Consider the following 21,463-nt stretch of genomic DNA (forward strand, 5'->3'; position numbering starts at 1 on the left):
TCCCAGCCCCCTTGTAATTTAGCATTTGAGAGGAGGGAGTCAAAAGAAATAATAAACAAATAAACTACAACATATTTGAGAAAATGATATGTGCCACAGGGAAAAAATATTTATTTATTATTATTATTGAGAAGGGGTCTTACTCTGTAGCCCAGGCTGATCACTCTGTAGCCCAGCGTGATCTCAGCTCACTGCAGCCTTGAACTCCCAGGCTTGGGCAATGTTTCCACCTCAGCCTCCCAAGTAGCTGGGACCACAGGTGTGTGCCACCACACCAAGCTAATTTTTGTATTTTTTTGTAGAGGTGGGGTTTTGTTATGTTTCCCAGGCTGGTCTCAAAACCCCTGAGCTCAAACAATCCACCTATCTCAGCCTCCCAAAGTGCAGGGATTATAGGCATGAGGCACCACGCCCAAGCAGAAAAGAAAATTTAGAATTGGCTTAAGATAAATGGAGGTTAAACATGCATTGAATAATTGCAATATATCAAAGAGTTTTCTGTTACTGTGAGATATAAAACTATAATGTTCCGGTCCTCAAAAGTGGAAGAAGCATAATAGTATCACTTCCCTATTATCCATCCTCTGCATTCAAATATTAAGAGAACTTTCTAAAATTAAACTTGGCTATGCTAATCATTTGTTTAAAACCCCTCCTCAGTGCCCAAAGTATTAGCATAACATAAATGGTGCATCATGATTTGGTTTCACCCTACTTATCAGAGTCATTTCCATGTTCTATTCCCATTTGAGAGATGCTTTGAAACACCGAAATGTTTTTCTTTCCTTTTTAAAGTATCCTGCCACCTTTAAGACTGGATAATCCATGTCTAAACTACAAGACCTAACTGAAATTTTTATTACTGTTATGGAACCTGTCTCGAAGTATCCCCGATGAAGTTAATCAATCTGTATTTCATCTTTGCTATGAAGATACATATATATATATACACTTAATTTATGTAACTGTAATATATTAATGTATTAACATAATATATAATTATGATGATGTTAGCATTATTATACACACATTATGGGATTATTCCCTTCTTCCCCTTTTGAGGACTGGAACATTATAGTTTTATATCTCACACCAACAGAAAACTCTTTGATATATTGCAATTATTCAATGCATGTTTAATAAATAATAAGTAAACATGGCATAAAAATAATTTTAATTGTGGACTTTTATTATTAAAACACTTTTAATTATTATTTAATTAACAATTTTAATTATGAAATCTGCATTCAAAGAATCATCTGTATTTATTCAGATAACATCAAGAATATGCTAGAAATGAAAAATTAAAAAGTAAACTGAGTTTCTTTTTTTTTTTTTGTCCCCAATATGGTGGATTAGGTATTTGTAGCCTCTCATCAAATCTTTGTGACTCTTTTGCTATTTCCCAGTGCCACAAAAGAGCAAAATAGTGCAAACAAATTAACTCTTTGAGCTTTAATTCCAAAAGGAAAATGGGAATCCACCAAAATCATGATGGTCACACCAGATCCCAAGGAGGAGAATGTGGGCAAACAGCCCCCGTGATAGTGTATAGCCAATAAAAGTGAGAGAAGTCTGAGTATGTGAGAGAGCTTTGAATACCTGCCTTGGTGTGGAGCAGAGAGTGGGCCTCCACACCACAATCACTGTCAAGAAAAGGTGAGGCAGCTCAGGCGGCCAAACAAGACACATCAGGAGAGGCAGGAGAATCCCTCCCTCTGTAACTCACCTTTCCACTGGGGATCCAAGCAACCCAGGCTAAAGGAGAGCACTTTGATTTTCCTAAGCCCTGGAGCTAACTTGGGGAGAGGCTTGGAGACTCTGGGAGGGAGAGACACTCGGAAAAGCTTCTGGCATTTTCCCAGACCCAAGGCCAAGAGAAGGATGCCATTCTTAATCCAGGTGCACACAAAGTCAATTATTCTTTAGTGACCTGGCAATGCGGCAATGCAAGCATTTTAGTCTTGGGCCAGAGACTGAAACACATGCTCTGGAAGCACTGATGTACCTTGTTTGGCAGCCTGAGCTGCCCCACCTTTTCTTGACAGTGATTGTGGTGTAGAGGCCTACTCTCTGCTCCACACCCAGGCAGGCATTCAAAGCACCCACTCACCCAGATTGGCAGTCAGACCCACCAACCCTTCCTGTTGGGAGACCTAGGTGCAGGGGTCCCTGTCTGTTTCACACTAAGGCAGATCTCCAGGCCTTCAGAGCATCTCCCCATCCAGATAGGCAGCATGAGCTGTCTCATCCTTATTTCACAGACACTGTGGTGCAGCCAGACCTTCTTTGCTCCACACCCAGGCAGATATCCAGGCAGTCAGAGCTGCCATTTGCCTGGATTAACAGCCTGAGCCACCCCATCCATCCTGTGCAGAGATTGGGCTGACCAAGGAGTTCAGACAACTGTGCACTCCACAGATTAGCCTATTTACAGAGGCAGCAGAGAGCTTCTTTCAGGAAACAAGCATCAACTATATACCCAGTCACACTGGCCTCAGCTGGCTCTTATCCATAAGTGCCATCTACTGGCTTGTAAGTCAGACCACAAAATCAAATATAAAACCTGCTGACAGAAGTGCATTGGACCACAGAAGTGAAGCCAAAAATTCTACTCAATATTATCTACAGTCACACCCACTAGGGAAGGGAAGAAAGGGAAAGGGAAAGAAAAGCACAATAATAATATAGGGAAAGAAAGAGATAGAAAAAATCCTACCCATATGAAAATAAGTACAAAAATTAGAAGTGCCATTATATCAAGATGAGGAGAAACCAACATAAAAATCATGGCACCACAGAAAATCTGAATGTGGTAACACCATGAAAGGATTACAGCAGCTCTCCAGTAATGTTCCCTAACAAAAATGGAAACTCAGAAATGACAAGTAAAGAATTCCAAATATGTATTGCAAAGAAGTTCAACAAGATCCAAGACAACATTGAAAATCAACACAAAGAAACTTCCAAAACAATTCAGGAAACAAATAAAGATTATAAACATATTAAAAAGAAATTAATCAGAGCTACTGGAATTGAAAAACTCACTTTAGAAATTTGAAAATACAATAAAAAGATTTATGAACAGAATGGACCAAGCAAAAGAAAAAAGTAAAAAGCACCCAAAGAGGAAAAGAAGTCAAACTATCTCTCTTCACTGACAATATGATTTTATATCTAGAGAACCCTAAAGACTCTCCCAAAAGGCTACTGCACCTGATAAATGATTTTAGTAACTTTCAGGAAACAAAATCAATGTACAAAAATTAGTATCATTTCTATATATCAATTACATTCAAGCTGTGCGCCAAATCAAGAACACATCCAATTTACAATAGTCTCTCTCTCTCTCTCTCTCTCTCTCTCACACACACACACACCCTCACCCCACACACACACACACACAAACACACACACACAAACTAGAAATATATCTAATAAAAAAAGTGAAAGATCCCTGGAAATATAACTAGAAACACTGCTGAAAAACTCATTGATCACACAAACAAATGAAACAATATTCCATGGTCATGTACTAGGAGAATCAGTATCTTTCAAATGGCCATACTTCACAAAACAATCTATAGATTCAATGCTATTCCTATCAAAATACCAATGCCATTTGTATATAATTAAAAAAACTCCAAAATGCAAAGGGAACTAAAAACAGTCCATATAGTTAAAGCAATTTTAATCAAAAATAACAAAACTGGAGGCATCACATTACCCAAATTCAAACTTGCTGTATGGCTACAATAACCAATAACCAAAACAGCATGGTACTGATACAAAAACCGACACATAAACCAATGTAACAAAATAAATAATCAGAAAATAAACCAGAACACCTAAGTCCATCTGATCTTTGACAAAGTTGACAAAAATAAGCAATGGGGTAAGGATTCCCTATTCAATAAATGGTGCTAGGATAGCTGGCTAGCAATATGCAGAAAAATGAAACTGGATCCCTACTTTTCACCATACACAAAAATTAACTCAAGACGGCGTAAATATTTAAATTTAAGACCTAAAACTCTAAGAATCTAGAAGAAAATCTAGACATACCATTGTGGATGTTGGGATTGGGAAATAATTTATGACTAAGTCCTCAAAAGCAATTGCCACAACAACAACAACTTAATTGAGAAGTGGGACCTAATTAAACTAAAGAGCTCCTGTGCAGCAAAAGAAACTATCATCAGAGTAAGTAGACAACCTACAGAATAGGAGAAAATATTTGCAAACTACACATGTCACAAAGGTCTAACATCAGAATCGACAAGAACGTACACAACACAACAACCAAGAAACAATTAACCACATTAAGAGGTGGGCAAAATACATGAATAAACACATTTCAACAGAAGACAAACAAGTGGCTAACAAACATGTGAAAGAATTATCAACATCACTCATCAGAGAAATGCAAATGAAGACTGCAAAGAGATACCATCTCACACCAGTCAGAATGGCTATCATTAGAGTCAAAAGCAACAATATGCTGGTGAGACTGTGGAGAAAAAGGAATGCTTATACACTGTTGGTAGCAATGTGAATTAGTTCAGCCACTGTGGAAAGCAGTTTGGAGATTTCTCAAAGAACTTAAAACGGAAGACCATTTGACTCAGCAACACCATTGCTAAATATGTAGCCAGGAGAAAACAAATTGTTCTACCAAAAAGACACATGCAATTGTATGTTTTCTACAGTACTATTTACAATTGCCAAGACATGGAAGCAACCTAGGTTCCCATCAACAGTGGACCGGATTAAAAATATGTGGTGCATATATACCACAGAATACTATACATAAATCATAAAAACAAACAAAATTGTGTCTTTTGCAGCAATTTGGATGCAGCTGGAGGCCATTGCCCTAATTTAGTTGACACAGAAACAGAAAACTAAATACCACACATTCTCACATATAAGGGGAAGCTAATTTTTGAGTAAATATGGAAGAAAAGATGGCAACAATACATGCTGGGGACTCCTGAAGGCTGTAGGATGGAAGGGGAACATGAACTGAAAACTAACTGTTGGATATTATGCTCATTCCCTCAGTGACAAGATAAATCATACCCAAACTTCAGCATCATGCAATATGCCATGTAACAAACCTGCACATGTGTCACCTGAATCTAAAATAAGAGTTGAAAGTAAAAGGGCAAAGATATCATTGAATCAATTAGCTAAAACTTTTCTGTTTGAGTTATGTGTTTCTTAGCACATTATGGCACATATTGCCAAACAAATGTATGTAATAAGTGTATTTTGTGGATGTTTATGTGACAGTTTACAGGGCCGTAGAAGTGACATTAACACCTGGAAAAGATTTCAAAAGATTTCAAAGTCGATATTTAAACTTCCAAAAACTTATAGTTTTTTTTTGTTTGTTTGTTTTTTTGAGACGGAGTCTCGCTCTGTCTCCCAGGCTGGAGTGCAGTGGCGCAATCTCGGCTCACTGCAGGCTCCACCCCCCGGGATTCACACCATTCTCCTGCCTCAGCCTCCCGCCTAGCTGGGACTACAGGCGCCCTCCACCTCGCCCGGATAATTTTTTGTATTTTTAGTAGAGACGGGGTTTCACCATGTTGGCCAGGATGGTCTCGATCTCCTGACCTCGTGATCCGCCCGCCTCGGCCTCCCAAAGTGCTGGGATTACAGACGTGAGCCACCGCGCCCGGCCACTTATAGTATTTTTTAATGTAATATTAGAGATGCTCTTAAATTGTCTTGTGTGGTTGACATTAAATGCTGATTAATATTATCCCTGTATACATAATATAATCAATAAGCAATTGGTTATACAGAAACCAATAGTTTTTTTGATTAATAATAAACCTGTCTATACGACAGGAAAATGTGGACAGAATGGTCTTAATGTCTTAAACAAGCTTAAATTTCATGTAAAGATTGAAGAAAATACTCTTATTTTCTTTAGATTATAAGTACTTTCATATTGTTTAGTACCCATTTGTTAATATTATATTTCAGATGCCTAAAAATATAAATAATTAAAAGTTGTGCCTTAGCTTTGTGAAATGAGACATTTGTTATTACTATTCTTTTAAATTTAGAATGAAGCAAACAGAGCACAAAGGATCATAGCTTATTTGTTTCTTACTAATTTCACTTGAAATTTTTCTAGTTGTTTATGAGATTATAAATATTTATTAAGTAATAAACATTTTATTCTAAGCAGTTTGCCCTATTTGGAATATAATATTATAAAATATGTAAACAATCACAATGAAAAATTAATTAGGGTTACTTATGTATAATAAATAGAAGTATCTCTGGTTACATTTGACAGTTACAGTTCACTTTAAATTTCCCAAAAGTATTTTGATTTAAAATATTTTCCTAGAAAAATTGTCTTCAGGATTAATCTATTCTAATAACAATTGTTTATGGTTCTGTTGTACTAATAGTAGTAGCCGGTTTTATAATTATATTTAGCTAAATAAAAGTTATAAGGAACAGAAAAGAGCTATCAACAATTAAAGGCAATTTTAACAATGGAGCACAAGAAAATTTTGGGAGGTAATGAATATGTTTATTACTTTAATGATGGTGATCTTTGACAGGTTTAAGCATACATCCAAACTCATCAAATTTTGTACATTTCATATGTGCAGCATTTTGTTTATTGACCATATCTCATTAAAGCTGTTAAAAACCATAATTTTAGGCAGGGTGTGGTGTGTCAGGCCTGTAATCCTAGCTCTTTGGGATGCCGAGATGTGCGGATCATTTGAGGTCAGATGTTCGAGACTGACCTGGCCAGCATAGCGAAACCCCGTCTCTGCTAAAAATACAAAAATTAGCCAGCCATGGTGGCTTACGCCTGTAGTCCCAGCTACTTGGGAGCCTGAGGCATGGGAATCACTTGAACCCAGGAGGCGGAGGCTGCAGTGATCCGAGATTGCACTCCTGCACTCCAGTCTGAGTGACAGAGCAAGACTCCATCTCAGAAAAAAACAAAAACAAAAAACATAATTTTAGGAAAAATGAATTTTAATTTAAGCAAACTAATTAACATAAAGCATACAGAGCTGTCATCAATTCTAAAGAATTAAAGAGAGAAATCAGAGATGTTCACCCATGATGCTTTTACCTTTTTATGTATGTATAGGTGTATTATATATACACTTATATATATACACGTGTATATATAGATACGTGTATATATATATTATATATATATACACACAGATTCAGGGGATACATGTGCATGTTTGTTACATGAATATATTGTATAATAGTGATGTTTGGGCTTTGCATTTACCCATCATCTGAATAGTGACTATTGTACTCACTATGTAATTTTTCAACTCTCACCCCCTCCTACCCGGCCCTCTATTGGAAGCCCCACTGTCTATTATTTTCCTCTGTATTTTCTTGTGTAACCATTATTTAGGTTCCACTTGTAAGTGAGAACATGCAGTACTTGATTTTTGGTTTCTGAATAATTTCACTGAGAATAATGGCCTCCAGATCCATCCTTGTTGCTGCAAAAGATACAATACTATTTGTATGGCTGCATAGTATTCCTTGGTGTGTGTGTGTGTGTGTGTGTGTGTGTGTGTGTGTGTGTGCGTGCATGTATATACACATTTTCTTTACCTAATCATCTGTTGATGGACACTTAGGTTGACTCCAGACAATGGGGAAAGGACACTCTATTAAATAAATAGTGTAGAAAAATTGGATAGTCATATGCTGAAGAATGAAACTGGACTTTATCTCTCACCATACACAAAAATTAACTTACTATTGATTAAAGGCATAACTGTAAGACTTCAAACTGTAAGAATCCCATAATAAAATCTAGGAAAAACTCTTCTCGACGTAGGCCTTGCCAATTAATATATGAGAAAGACATCAAAAGCAAAGGAAATAAAAATAAAAATAGACAAATAATGTTTAATTTAACTAAACAGCGTTTTCACAGTGAAAAAATAATCAACGGAATAAACAGCCTACAGAATGGGAGAGAAAATATTTGTAAACTATGTATCTGACAAAGCACTAATATCCAGAATCTATAAGAAACTCGATTCAACAAGAAAAAAATAAATAACCCCATTAAAAAGTGGGCAAATGCCATGAACAGACGTTTTTCAAAAGAAGACATACAAGCATCCAACAAATATAAAAATGCTCGACATCGCTAATCATCAGAGATACACAAATTAAAACCAAGATGAGATGACATCTCACACCAGTCAAAATGTCTATTATTAAAAATTCAAAAACAACATACTTTGGCAAGGATGTGGAGAAAAAGAAATGCTATGCCCTATTCATGATACTTTTTCTAAATAAAAACACTAAATATAAAAATTATTTTTATTAATTTTGTATTATGATTATACATGCGTGCATATGGTATTCTTTTCAAAGTACATTGAAACGATTGTCTAACATATTCTCTGTTATCATAATTGGTGTTGTCAGAAGAAAAAGTGGGTGGCTGTTAATTTAATGATAATATGGAGGAAGTTACTAGATTTCACCATCTCTCATTCCATATAAATTTATTATTTATTATTTAAATCAGAAACTTTTTCTTGTCTAATTAAAAACAAATATTCTCAAAGATGATCTACTTAGCAAATAATGTTATTGCAGAGTTAGCCATGATGAAGCCAGAATGAGATTGCTATAGGTTAGTTACTTGGAAGACGAAGGCAATACCTTGTGCAAAGGAGGCATTAACCTGAAGAATCAAAATTACATGGCAGAGGCAATGCAAGCATTCATTTCCCAACTCTGCTTTCCTTCTCCAGAGTCTCTTATTTTTAGGAGAGCCATGTTTCTAAATCTAGGCACAGAATGTAGGCAGAGGTGAAGAATCCCCTTCCCAGTCTCTCATATATTTGAGAATATAGGTTAATTGAATATCCTCACTTGATCTACTATGTGAGGAAAGAGATCAGATTTTGTGAGTTCTTCCTCCCTTCTTCCTGATTCCCTCTCTTCCTCTCTTCTTTTCTGGTTTGTTCCCTTGTTTCTTTCATTTCTCTTATTCCTTTCTCCTTATTCTCCTGTTTCTTCATCTTCTTCACTTGTCTCACTCTCCCCTTTTGTTTATGTACTTTATTTAACTTTCTGAAATGGTCTTCAGTACTCAAAGATGTCTGGATGGCCAAGTGGTTGTCTCCACAGAACATATTTATATCTAGCTGCCTCCATGTTTGATCATCTACTTGAAATTGTAAGGGGGGGAATACATTTTCTTATGAATTGCTAGGATTATGAATGATGTTCCTATACCAAAAGACCAATTAACAAAAGTATACAAATTACTTGATTATAACTTTTAAATGACATGGGAGTTTTGAGAAATGAAGACCTCAAGAAACAGAAAAACGTGTATTTTTATGTTTAGATTTAATTAATAGTGGACGGTTGTGGAGGAATATGATTGGAGGACAAAAGTGTATGATATAATGGTAATGAACTAGGGGTAACTTAGCAAAGCCCGTTTGTTCAGATTCTTCTTTGTATCCTTGTGTGTTCAGACATAAGGATATTCCTTGCCTCTAGGTATAGGGAGGGCACCTCTTAAATAAAAGTCTTATGACCTACTTCAGGAAAATGTCAGATAATCCTTTGTAGTTTTTATGACCTGCTTCAGGGAAGAAGGGCAGGGAAAAGTGAAAGACTGGGCTTCCTTCTGCTATTTTCTCAAATGACAAGATGCCATATTTTGGGGTAGCATGTACTGAAGCCCATCACTGTGTTGAAATTTATAAAAACTAGGAGTCATTAAATAGGAAATATGTATTTTCTGAATATTTTTAAGATAGAATACTTAATTTTTTGTTTCCAGCAGTATCAGTTGCACAAAGTTTATTCTGTATGAAAATATTTTCATAATGTTTTATTTTTCCAATATTTTTACAGCAGGTAATCTGAAGATGTTGTAGGAATATCAGTTGTCCTAAAATTTTAATGCAATAATTATGTGATCCCTGACATAGTAAGAAGATAGTCTTTTGTAGAGTTCTTCCAAATTATTACTTTAGTGAGATAATCATTTAACTCTTACAATAAACTGTAATTTTACGGCTGGCTTCAGTTGTAACCTACTGCTTTATTGGGTATTTTCACCTGCTTCTGTACTAGCCCCTCTGACTAAGCATGTTTCAACATTTTTTCTGTATTAGTCATCTGGCTTAGGTTTTCTAATATATGGAATGAATAAATTATCTTACTGATTTTCAATCTTTTTCCTAGCTTTTAGGTTATATGTAGTTTTATTTTGGTTTTAGTCTGTTCTGCCCAAAGACATGCTCCTCATGATTTTCTTCTTTAAATAACACCATGATTTATTCAGGTATTCACATTTAAAATTTCAAATTTTCTCCATCCACACTCTTACACAAAAAACCCTATGCACTCTGTTCTTTTTAATGTCCTTTCCGTTCTCCTTCATTCTATTCTCACATTTGTCATGTCAATTTAGATCCTCATTAATTTGATTCTGAATTCGTTGCCTAGATTTCTAATTATACGCCTTTCGAGGGTCTTCCTTATTCTCACTAATCTGCCGGAACAGATCGAGTCATATTCAAATGAATTCAATGACCATCTTTCTCCCCTACCAAATTAACTATAAACGTAATAACATTCTGACATTCAGGATTTCTGCAACTATCTCCAACCCTCACCCTATTGCTTATCACAAAATGACATAAAACTGTACTCCAACTGAATTGAAACTATGCTTTTCCTAAAGAACATCTTTCTTTTGTCCCATGTTGCTTGTTGTTGCTTAGTTTTATTTAGTTTGGTTTCGGCTTTATCTCAAGAAATTCTGCGTGTGTGTGTGTGTGTGTGTGTGTGTGTGTGTGTGTGTTATACACTTTGCTTTCTCTGGAATTTCTTTTCTTTTTCATCAAAAGGCAGGTTTTCTTTTTTTTCTTTTAATGAAAGTTCCTTCCAGTTGCCATGGCAATTTTGTTATCAAAAATAGAAGCTTAAAGGAACCTGGGACCAACTCACTGATTTTTTTGAAAACGAAAACTGAGTACCACATGTTTCAATGATTTGGCAAGGTCACCGTTTACCTGGAGCTACAACAGATAGCCTACCTCATCACAGGGAGACGTTTTCGAGTGCTGATTTATTTTATTTTGCTGCATCATAGTGCTTCCCACCTATATTATTGTAGTTACACATTTATTCCTTGAATTATGGTATTTCTGTATTTATGGTTTTCTTCTAAAAGATTATAATCTTGACGGCAAAGAATACAATTCATTTATCTTTCCTATTGCTCTTTAAAATGGAAAAAAATATATATCAAAACATCTTCAGATCGTAAAGTCATAACCAATGATTCCAGTTAATTGAAATACTCATGTGATCACTATCTATATCATCTATACCTGCTAGCTATATGTATACTTATACCTATATTTAAATATGTATCTACAAATTGTCATCTTTTAAAAAAGAATAAAACAGCACATAGCACTCTTTTACCAGAAATATGTTAAAAACCATTGAAATGCATAACTAAAAATTACTTCATATGTTCTTACATAATTGGAGAACTAATTTTTGTTTAAAGAACATGGCACAAATGAATGAGGTGCTTTGATATTTAATTTAATTATTAGTTGAACCTATTTTACCAGTTCTACATGAAATAAGCATTTGCTTATTGTATTAGTCCATTTGCACACTGCTGTAAAGACCTGAGACTAGGTGATTTATAAAGGAAAGAGGTTTAATTGACTCACAGTTCCACATGGCTACAGAGGCCTCAAGAAACAATCACAGGGGAAGGAGAAGCAGGCACATCTTACATGGTGGCAGGCAAAAGAGAGCAAGCTTATAGGAGGAACTATCAAACACTTATAAAACCATCAGATACTTTGAGCACTCACTAGTTATCACAAAAAAAGCATGGAGGAAACCGCCCCAATGATCCAGTCACCTCCCTTCCTCTAATCTCTACAGGTGGAGATTACAGGTTCCTCGATCAACACATAGGGATTATAATTGGAGAAGAGATTTGGATGGGGACACAGAGCCAAGCTATATAACTCATGGTTAAAATACCTGCCCAGAACCACCTTTGATTTAAAGAAGCCTACATTTGCATGTTGCCTAGATATGTATCTAAAATTCTGTTTACAGTTTTTGAAGAAAAGTCTCATTTCTAAGCAAGGTTGTGATTTGACTCTGCCTTTATTAAGCAAAATCTAAACCAACACACACACACACACACATGCACACACACACACACACATAAATATATAAATATTTTTCCATAAACATTTCTGGACAGAGGGCTGAATTCTCACTGTTTTCTTTCATTGCATATATTTTAACAGATATTTAAAAGACCTATATGTAACTTATTTCCAAAATTTTATTATCTGCCATGCTTAAATATCTTTGATTTTTAAAGAAATATATATTCCAGGCATAATTTAATACTGAATAGTTTATTTTCTTTGAGAAAGTGAATATTATGTAAGATTGCCGAGAATCACCAGTGGAATTATTATTATTATTATTATTTTTGAGACAGAGTCTCGCTCTGTTGCCAGGGCTGGAATGCAGTGGCACGATCTCGGCTCACTGCAAGCTCCACCTCCCGGATTCGTGCCATTCTCCTGCCTCACCCTCCCGAGTAGCTGGGACTACAGGTGCCCGCCACCACACCTGGCTAATTTTTTTTGTATTTTTAGTAGAGACAGAGTTTCACCATGTTAGCCAGGATGGTCTCAATCTCCTGACCTCGTGATCCACGCGCCTCGGCCTCCCAAAGTGCTGGGATTACAGGCATGAGCCACCATGCCTGGCCTGGAATTTTTTTAAGTTCTCAAAAAATAGCAATAGTTATAAAAGACTTTAAAACAAACAAACATTTATTTTCATTAAAGGCCATATATAAATACTTGGTGGTAAATTTTCCCTAGTCTATGTGAATGTTTCTTAGTATTTTACTTCATGTACCTGTATTCAGTAGGAAACTGGGAATTCTGGACTTTGCAATAATGGTGTCAACACATTCAGTTAAATGAGAAAAATATCACCTAATTGGGAGAGAACACAATCACTCAAATTGGTCATTTTTCATTATGTTGAAAAAGTGCTGAGATAATTAGCTGAAATTCCCAGGTAAACAAAATACTTCATCATTGTGAAAGCACAGTCAGTGTAACTAAAATACCATCCAGACAAATTAGTTGTTCATCTGAATAGTGGACTTTCATTTCTGGCACTTACAAGATGAGTTACTTTTACCAAGTCATTTAAGTTCTCTCATATGCAGTTAGCTTACTTGTAAGTGGAATAGAATGATTGCAAGTAGACATGGAATCTGCCACATGACAGAAACTCCCTCTTCCCTTCCAAAGTAGGGAACCTTTAGTTTTGTTAGTTAGAAACATTGATTGAATCACCCTCCTGTGGCTTTTACCTTTAATTATCTACGCCATTGGAGACTATCACAGCAATTAAAGAATCCAAACAGGCAAATCAAAGTAGAAAACAACCTAATTTGAGGTTGGGATTTAGAATGACTTAAATATTTTTAAATATGATTCATGAAATTTATATAGTGGAAAAAATATCTTGTGGTTAACATTTTTTAAAAAGTCATAAAGTCTATAGGCACAAGCAGCTTCTTAAAGTTCTTTATACACAATTATGTGGATCAATTTTATGACATGGGACATTCATTCAATAATAATCCTAAAAGTGATTAGGGAATGTGTACTATGTGAAAGGGAGAGCATAAGACACAGGAGATATTACAACCCGTTGTGCTTATGTTATTACTTGGCTAAAGATAACACCCCGAATGAACAGGAAGTTACACCATGAAAGAAGTAAATGTAGCTTGCCCTTTTAGAAGTTAAGAAAGGGTACCTCTTCCTCAGTGGACACATTCCAGAGCAAGGGAGTAAGGATTAGTGAGTCTAATGCCAGCTGGATTTCATCTCCCATTTTTCTCCTTGGTTAAGGTCTTTCGTAGAATATATTAAAAGCACAAGAGAGATTTGTGGTCCTAGGTTAGGGATTGTAACCAAGTTTTTTTGGTTCATGATGTTAAAGATGGTTGCCACTTGGTGACTGGCAAATTAGCAGACAAAATATGCAAACTATAGATGGAGGTAGTGAAGAAAACATGACAGAAAAGAGTAAACTCTGATGGCAGAACTGTTATTCCATTCTCTCAGTTTTTATAAGCCTCTTGGGTGCATTTTTGTCCCTCCTCTGAATGGAAGATGGTTGTCCTATCAGCCTAGGTCCAGGGAAATTTTGATGTAAGTAAACTTGTATCTAACCCCTTCTCTCTTGTGGTTTCTGTGTGGACCCACTGACTTTCTGATGACTTATGATTTGTTCATAACTCATCCTCTAAATTTATTATTTTTCATATGATTTTTACCTGAGGAAATGTTTCCTCAAAAATATTTAACAAGAAATTCAAGCCCCATGTGTTGCTCTGCACCCCTGCTCCCAGCTACCTCAGGGACATCACCACGGTACTGTGCAAATGCTGCAATGAACTGTCAAGATTCGTTTTACTTGTTTCACAGAAAAATCCATCTATTTCGGACTGTCATTTGCTCTTAGAAATCTAAAAATATATACTTAAACTCAAGGGTTAATGACTTCTCCTTATTTATGCATTATTTTAAAAAAAGTTTCCAATACCTTAACCTAAAATCAAGTTCCATGAAGGAAAATGCATAAGATCCTTTAATTCAAATCAAAGAGCTGTTTTGCTTTTCCTTGATCCTGCCTTAAGGACCTTAGTAAAATGTTCAGAGACTGTGATTGATCATTATGCTTTGGATGTCTGTACCCTCAAAATCTTGTGTTGAAATGTGATTCCCTATGTAGAAAATGTGGCCTGGTGGGAGGCAATTGAGTCATTGAGGCATATCTCTCATAAATGTATTAGCATCATCTTCTTGGTGATAAGTGAATCCTTGCTCTGAGCTCATGTGAGATCTGGTTGTTTTGGTACCTCCCACCTCTTTCTGTCTTGCTCCCACTCTTACCATGTTACAAATCTGCTTCCTATTTGACTTCCACCACGATTCTGAGCTACCTGAAACCTCACCCAAAGCAGATGTCAGCACCACCCTTCCTATACAGCCTGCAGAACTGTGAGCCAATTAAACCATTTTTCTTTACAAATTACATAGCCTCAGGTATTACTTTACAGAAATGAAAAAAGAGTGGCCTAACACATGGATCAAATTAGTTAATATCAATTCTGAGTTTCATTATGTATAAATGTTCACACCCAGATTATTACACTTAATCATCCTACTAGCCATCCTAGTAACCATAAAAATGTAGATTATTGCTATTATCATACTACTATCTGAGGCTCATACAGGTTAAATGACTTGTATGAGCCTCAGATACTCATGCCGTACTTATTCTGCTCAACAATTCAACAATGATAGAAATAATGGACTGATCCAAAGTTTATAGCAAACAAATTTTTCTTATTCTACTACTTTGTATTAACAATAATTTTCAGATAATTAAAACAAGATATTTACATCAATCCTTTGGCCAACTACAGCCTTAGAATGAAGGCTATTCTTTGAGTAGCAAAGCTCAGTACTGTGGCTAATGATTCCTATTTTTGTTTAAGTTAAAGTTACATGGGGTTTATAATAGAGCAATTATTCCACTTGCCATATGCTTTTTGTGGATGAAAATACACTTTTAAATAAGACCACTCCTTGTTTAAAGAGATATCCTTAATTATGCAGTTTGAAATATCTATTTAGTTATATAGTTCTCAATATATTGTAAACATTGTTAACTCATAGTTTCTCAACTCATGTCTCTTTATTGCTTATCATGTATCATCTCATATTTATGTGATCCTCTGATTAAAGCAGATTCTAGAGAATATATAAGTGCATGCTTCGAATGGTGTCTCAACTGTTCTAAGATAATCACACACATTTGTGTGCCTGCCATGTTTATATGAATGCTATAAAAGTGAATTAATTTAACCATTACTAATAACTTTTGTTAATCTTCACAATTTACGGTTTGATGATGTTTCTTTCCCACAATTGCTTTCTCCAGTGAAAATGTAGAGAGGTAAAATCATTTATATTCAATGAAATAAATTGACTTTACAGGTTAATGTGCTTTCACTCCAAAGCTAAACGTTATCATTTTAGTCAATTAACTTTTTGTCCTTTATTCAAAGTCCAGAAATGCTAAGAAGTTACTTTGTTACATTATCCATTCTGAGAATTTCTCTGAAGTTGTAATTACTGTACTGAGAATTTTAGATTTTTTGCACTTTACCAGTCTTGAAGAGGCAGCATGGTATCAATGTAAGTGGAATTTTCCTTAATGGATTTTATCTGGTGGTCAAGACCTTTTTAAAGTAATAGAAGTAAGGTCTTAGTGTTCATCTGATACAAATAACTGCACTGAAAGGAAAAAGAGTTCAGATTAATACTCTTTTATAAATGCAGCAAAAGTGTGCTTTTACTGTAAATGAAAAACCAAAGATGGAGTCTGAATTTGCAACTGTAATGAGAATTTAATACATACCCTACTTCCAAGCAGTTCACATTTTCTGCCTGTTTCAACCGATTCTTCACACTTTATTGCCACTAAAACTAATTGTAAGTCACATAAACATATTAATTATTTGAAGTTACTACTATATTTTACATCTGAAAGATCAGATTTGAAAGCTTACATTGGAACCCATACTCCTGAGCCTGGAATTCATGGATGAAAATCTGTTCTTGAGACTTCTCTAAACTTTCATCCTCTGGTCTCCCGAAAGTGACCTCTTCTGTCACTTGGTTCACTGGAAATGACATATCTTTTCCTGAACTCCAGTTGTATTTACTATCCTGATTAAGCATTTGGCATATGTTGTTTACATCCTTACATTCTTAGGCTACAACAAAAACTATATAGACTTGTCAGTAATCCAAACCTGTTGTTAGTGGTAGCAATGGGCAAAATTAACCAAGACCTGAAAAATGAACTGTGCAATAGTCTAGCTAGTGCTTACAACTCTTTGAAAGTCACAATGGAAGAGGATCCATCTTGCTTGAAGGGGCTCCATTAGGCAAAGAAGGGCTTATAAAGATTAATATAATATAATATACATAAGAAATTTTATATAACATAATATAACATAATATACATAAGAACATAATATAACATAATATACGTAAGAACTTTTCATGCAATTATAAAATATCTTAGGAATTATGAAGAAGGTAATTGAGTTTCAATGGAATGTGTTCTAGAGTTGTTGCAGGAGATTCATGAAATATAACAAATTTAGATGATCCAATGAGGAGAACATCCCAGTTTAAACTGATGTATTTTTCATTTTTATCACAAGAACACCGTCCATAATGACAACGGTTATTGAAGCTAGAATGTCTTAATTCAAACAAAATCATCAGTGTTTACTGTATAAGAGTGTATGGGTAGTTACACATGAATATTAAATTGATATCCCCAGTAAAGTCTTCAGTCCCTGTTATTTCAATAATTAACATAAATACACAATATACAATGTGCAGGAGGACTATCAGCTATTTTAAGAAGCTGAAATAGAATAGGCTAATGTATAGAGATGTTGCTCTTAATTTATTTCTGTCATAATAATATTTAACATACCATTGACTAAATTAAAATGAAAAGCCCATCAATCTTGTAAAATATTTTCATATTAACAACACTAGCTCAGTGTAAATCTGTAAAATAATATCTTAAATACTAAGATTCTTGGCTTGGAGTAAGCTAAAATGACTTTACTATTAATAAAAATACTAATTAAAATTGAAATTAATCAAGAAAATATACAAGTAATATAAATTATAAAATATTATGATAAAATATAACAGAATATTTAAAAATATGTTTTATTGTAAATATTCAGAAAATATTTAATAAATATTAACATTTATGCTTTGTTTTATATTATACATCTCATAAAGCTATAAAGATTGAACATAGATACATAAATTATTTTCATGTAATTATAAAATATCTCAGGAATTACGAGGAAGGTGGTTGAGTTTCAAAGGAATGTGGTCCAGAGTTGTCACAGGAGAATCATGAAATGTGACAAATTTAGATGGTTGAATGAGGAGTGTATCCCAGTTTAAATGAACAGCTTAATCAAATGCAGATAAGCCAAAGTAAACACATAATATATGATCAAGATATGAGATATTATAAATAATAGTTGGCATAAACCAGAAAAGCACTGAGAAATGTTCTTAGCATTTAGAAGTAAATAATGAGGGGCTGTTGTAGGTTTTGAACCTAGATGAATGTCAGGAAATAATATTATAGAAACCTTAGATTGACAAGTAAATGTAAATGAGATTAAAATAGAAAGAGAATCCCAAAGGCAATGAAATATCTACAAGATGGAAATGTTGTGAACTGAAGTAGCAGCAATGATGAGGAAGAAAGTATTGTAAGAATAAAATGATTTTAAGGATGATAATTGTATAACTATCATAACAATGATAAGTAAATGAATAAAAAAATGAGTAATTATTTAGTAGCCTAAAAAGTTACAAAGATACCACGAACAAAAACTATTTGTCCTTAGAGGTTATTTTGTGGAACAAAACAGTGATCTCTGTTTTAAATACTGAGTTTGAAGTAACTACTGAATATCCAATGAAAATGACATGAGAAGAAAGTGTATTGATGATTGCAGTGGCTTTTAATGCAGCTTTGCAAAAATTGAGAAAGAGCTGCATGAAACTGACTTAGAGTGATTTTCAGTATATACTATTTAGTGAAAAAAACGTAAAGGAATATATATAGTATGCTACCTTGCTTGTAAGAAAGAAATGAAAATTGACATGTGTCTTTTTCTCATTACAAAAAGAAGCACTAGAAGTACAAATAAATAAAGTTAGTACAAAAGGTGGGTTGAAGGGAGTGAGTGACAAGGCGCTTCTTGAAGTTTATGTTTTTAAACCACTTTGACTTTTAAAAACATTAATATCATTGTTATAAAAAGAAATTAAATCAGTAAGAACAGGAAAGGGGGAAGAAACCCACTTTAAAACACAACAGATAAATAAATTTAATTATATTTCAAGTGAGTACACTAACTGCACTGCAGGAAGAGAAAGAAAGGGAAAAATGAAAGAAGAAAAAGGAGGGAAGGAAAGATAAAGGAATAAAAGAAGGAAGGAAGAAAGGAAGGAAGAGAGAGGGAGAAAAAAAGGAAAAAAGAGAAAGAAATAGAAAGGAAAAAAGGAAGGCAGGAAGAAAGAAAGATGAAGAAAGAAGAAAATAAATAAGAAAGAAGAGAAAGAAATAATGAAAAAAAAAAAAAACTTCTCCAGATGACTTATTAACACATAGATACTAGCTGATTGTGTACCCTGAGTCTGGAGCAGGATGGGCTGTGAGGATTAAGGAATAAAGTGCAAAAAATTCTGATGTATTTTTAGTAGATATGTAGTGGTAAGCGAAGTTTAAGTTTTGAAATTAATTTCCATGAAATATAGAATTAATTGAATCGAATGTGCTGATGATTGTTGGTGGGATTCTCCATTCTCAGTGTGGAAAATAAACGAATGGGGAAAACAATAAAAGAGCACATGGGAATGGATTAGAACTGGAAGTACCTTTGCGAACTTACGATTCTTAAAATATATAAATGTACATATACATATGTTTGTAAGCATATATGTATATTATATGTGAGTGTGTTGTGAACCTCAAAAATCTGAGACATGTCTCAGTTAATTTAGCGTTGATTTCGTCAGCGTTGAGGACGCGTGCCCATGACACAGTCTCAAGGGGTTCTGACGACATGTGCCCAAGGTGGTCAGAGCATAGTTTGCTTTTATACATTCTTGGGAGACATGAGACATTAATCAACATATGCAAGATGAACATTGGTTCAGTCTGGAAAGACAGGACAACTCGAAGCAAAGGCGGGAAGGCTCAAAGTGGGGCGGGGGCTTCCGGCTCATAGGTTGATAAGAGACGAATGTTTGCATTCTTTTGAATTACTGATTAGCCTGTCCAAAGGAGGAAATCAGATATGCATTTATTTTAGTGAGCAGAGGGATGACTTTGAATAGAATGGGAGGCAGGTTGGCCCTAAACAGTTCCAAGCTTGACTTTTCCTTTTAGCTTAGTGATTTGGGGACCCCCAGTTTTGTTTTTCTTTCACAGTATGCCTGTATATATACATGGCTATTTATATTTGCAAGTGCATATATGTATATGTGTATACAAATGCATGAATTTCCTAACCTTTTCAAAGAAAAGCAAAGAAGCAAACATACCCCACTGGAAATGAGAACACTTTACTCAGATCTTGATCTCTATCAAAAGAGATTCTTGAACACATGGATGATTACAGGGCTATAGCAGGTTAGGTATGAGATAAATCTAGAACATCATTTATGGGAGAAAGTAGGAATGGAGGCAAGTCATAAGGAAACAGGAGCTATCTTGCTTAAAGGGGATCCACTATGCAAATAGGGGCCATTTGAGGACTCAGATAATTAAATTAATTATAAAACACTGAAAATAGGAATTCGTATATCTATCTCAATTTAATTATTTACATAATAATGTTATATATATTAAAATATATGTAAATATATTGCCAATTTTTGTATTATAAACACACCCCCACACAAACACATGTCAGAACAGAGGGCTCTTTTGCACAGTAAAATACTAAGAATAGAGTTGTAAACGTGAAGGGAATGCTGCAATTGAAAAATGTATTTTTTTCTTTTTCTTTTTTTTTTTTGAGAAGGAGTTTCGCTCTTGTCCCCCAGATGGAGTGCAATGGGGTGATCTCAGCTCACTGCAAACTCCACCTCCTGGGTTCAAGTAATTCTCCTGCCTCAGCTTCCCAAGTAGCTGGGATTACAGGTGTTTGCCACCACACCCAACTAATTTTTGTATTTTCTTTAGTAGAGATGAGGTTGCACCATGCTGGCCAGGCTGGTCTCCAACTCCTGACCTCAGATGATCCACCCACCTCGGCCTCTCAAAGTGCTGGGATAACAGGTGTGAGCTACCACAGCCAGCCAAGAAATGTATCATTTTTTAGCCAGCACAGTAAAGACTGGATGATAAATTTAGAGGCAGGTTTGAATAAGGAGCAGGATATTCCAATGTTCCAACAGACTGCTTTTTAGTTGGAAAGAAAAAAAATTATCCAAACAAGATAGTAATTAAAAATTGAAAAACAATTCAGTAGTCTAGCATCAACTGTGAGTGTCAGATGGACATCATTTGCTTCTAGATATTATATGCTGAGAAAACACAATCACCTATGTAGTGTTTTGATCAGCAACACATAACCTCAACCTAATCATGAAGAAACATCTGAAAAGCAGAAATTGAAAAATACTCTATTCGAAAAACAAACGTTAGCTACTGTTTTCATCAAAAATGTCAATGACAA

Source organism: Hylobates moloch, unplaced genomic scaffold (assembly GCF_009828535.3).
Source record: "Hylobates moloch isolate HMO894 unplaced genomic scaffold, HMol_V3 SCAFFOLD_5, whole genome shotgun sequence".
NCBI lineage: Eukaryota > Metazoa > Chordata > Mammalia > Primates > Hylobatidae > Hylobates > Hylobates moloch.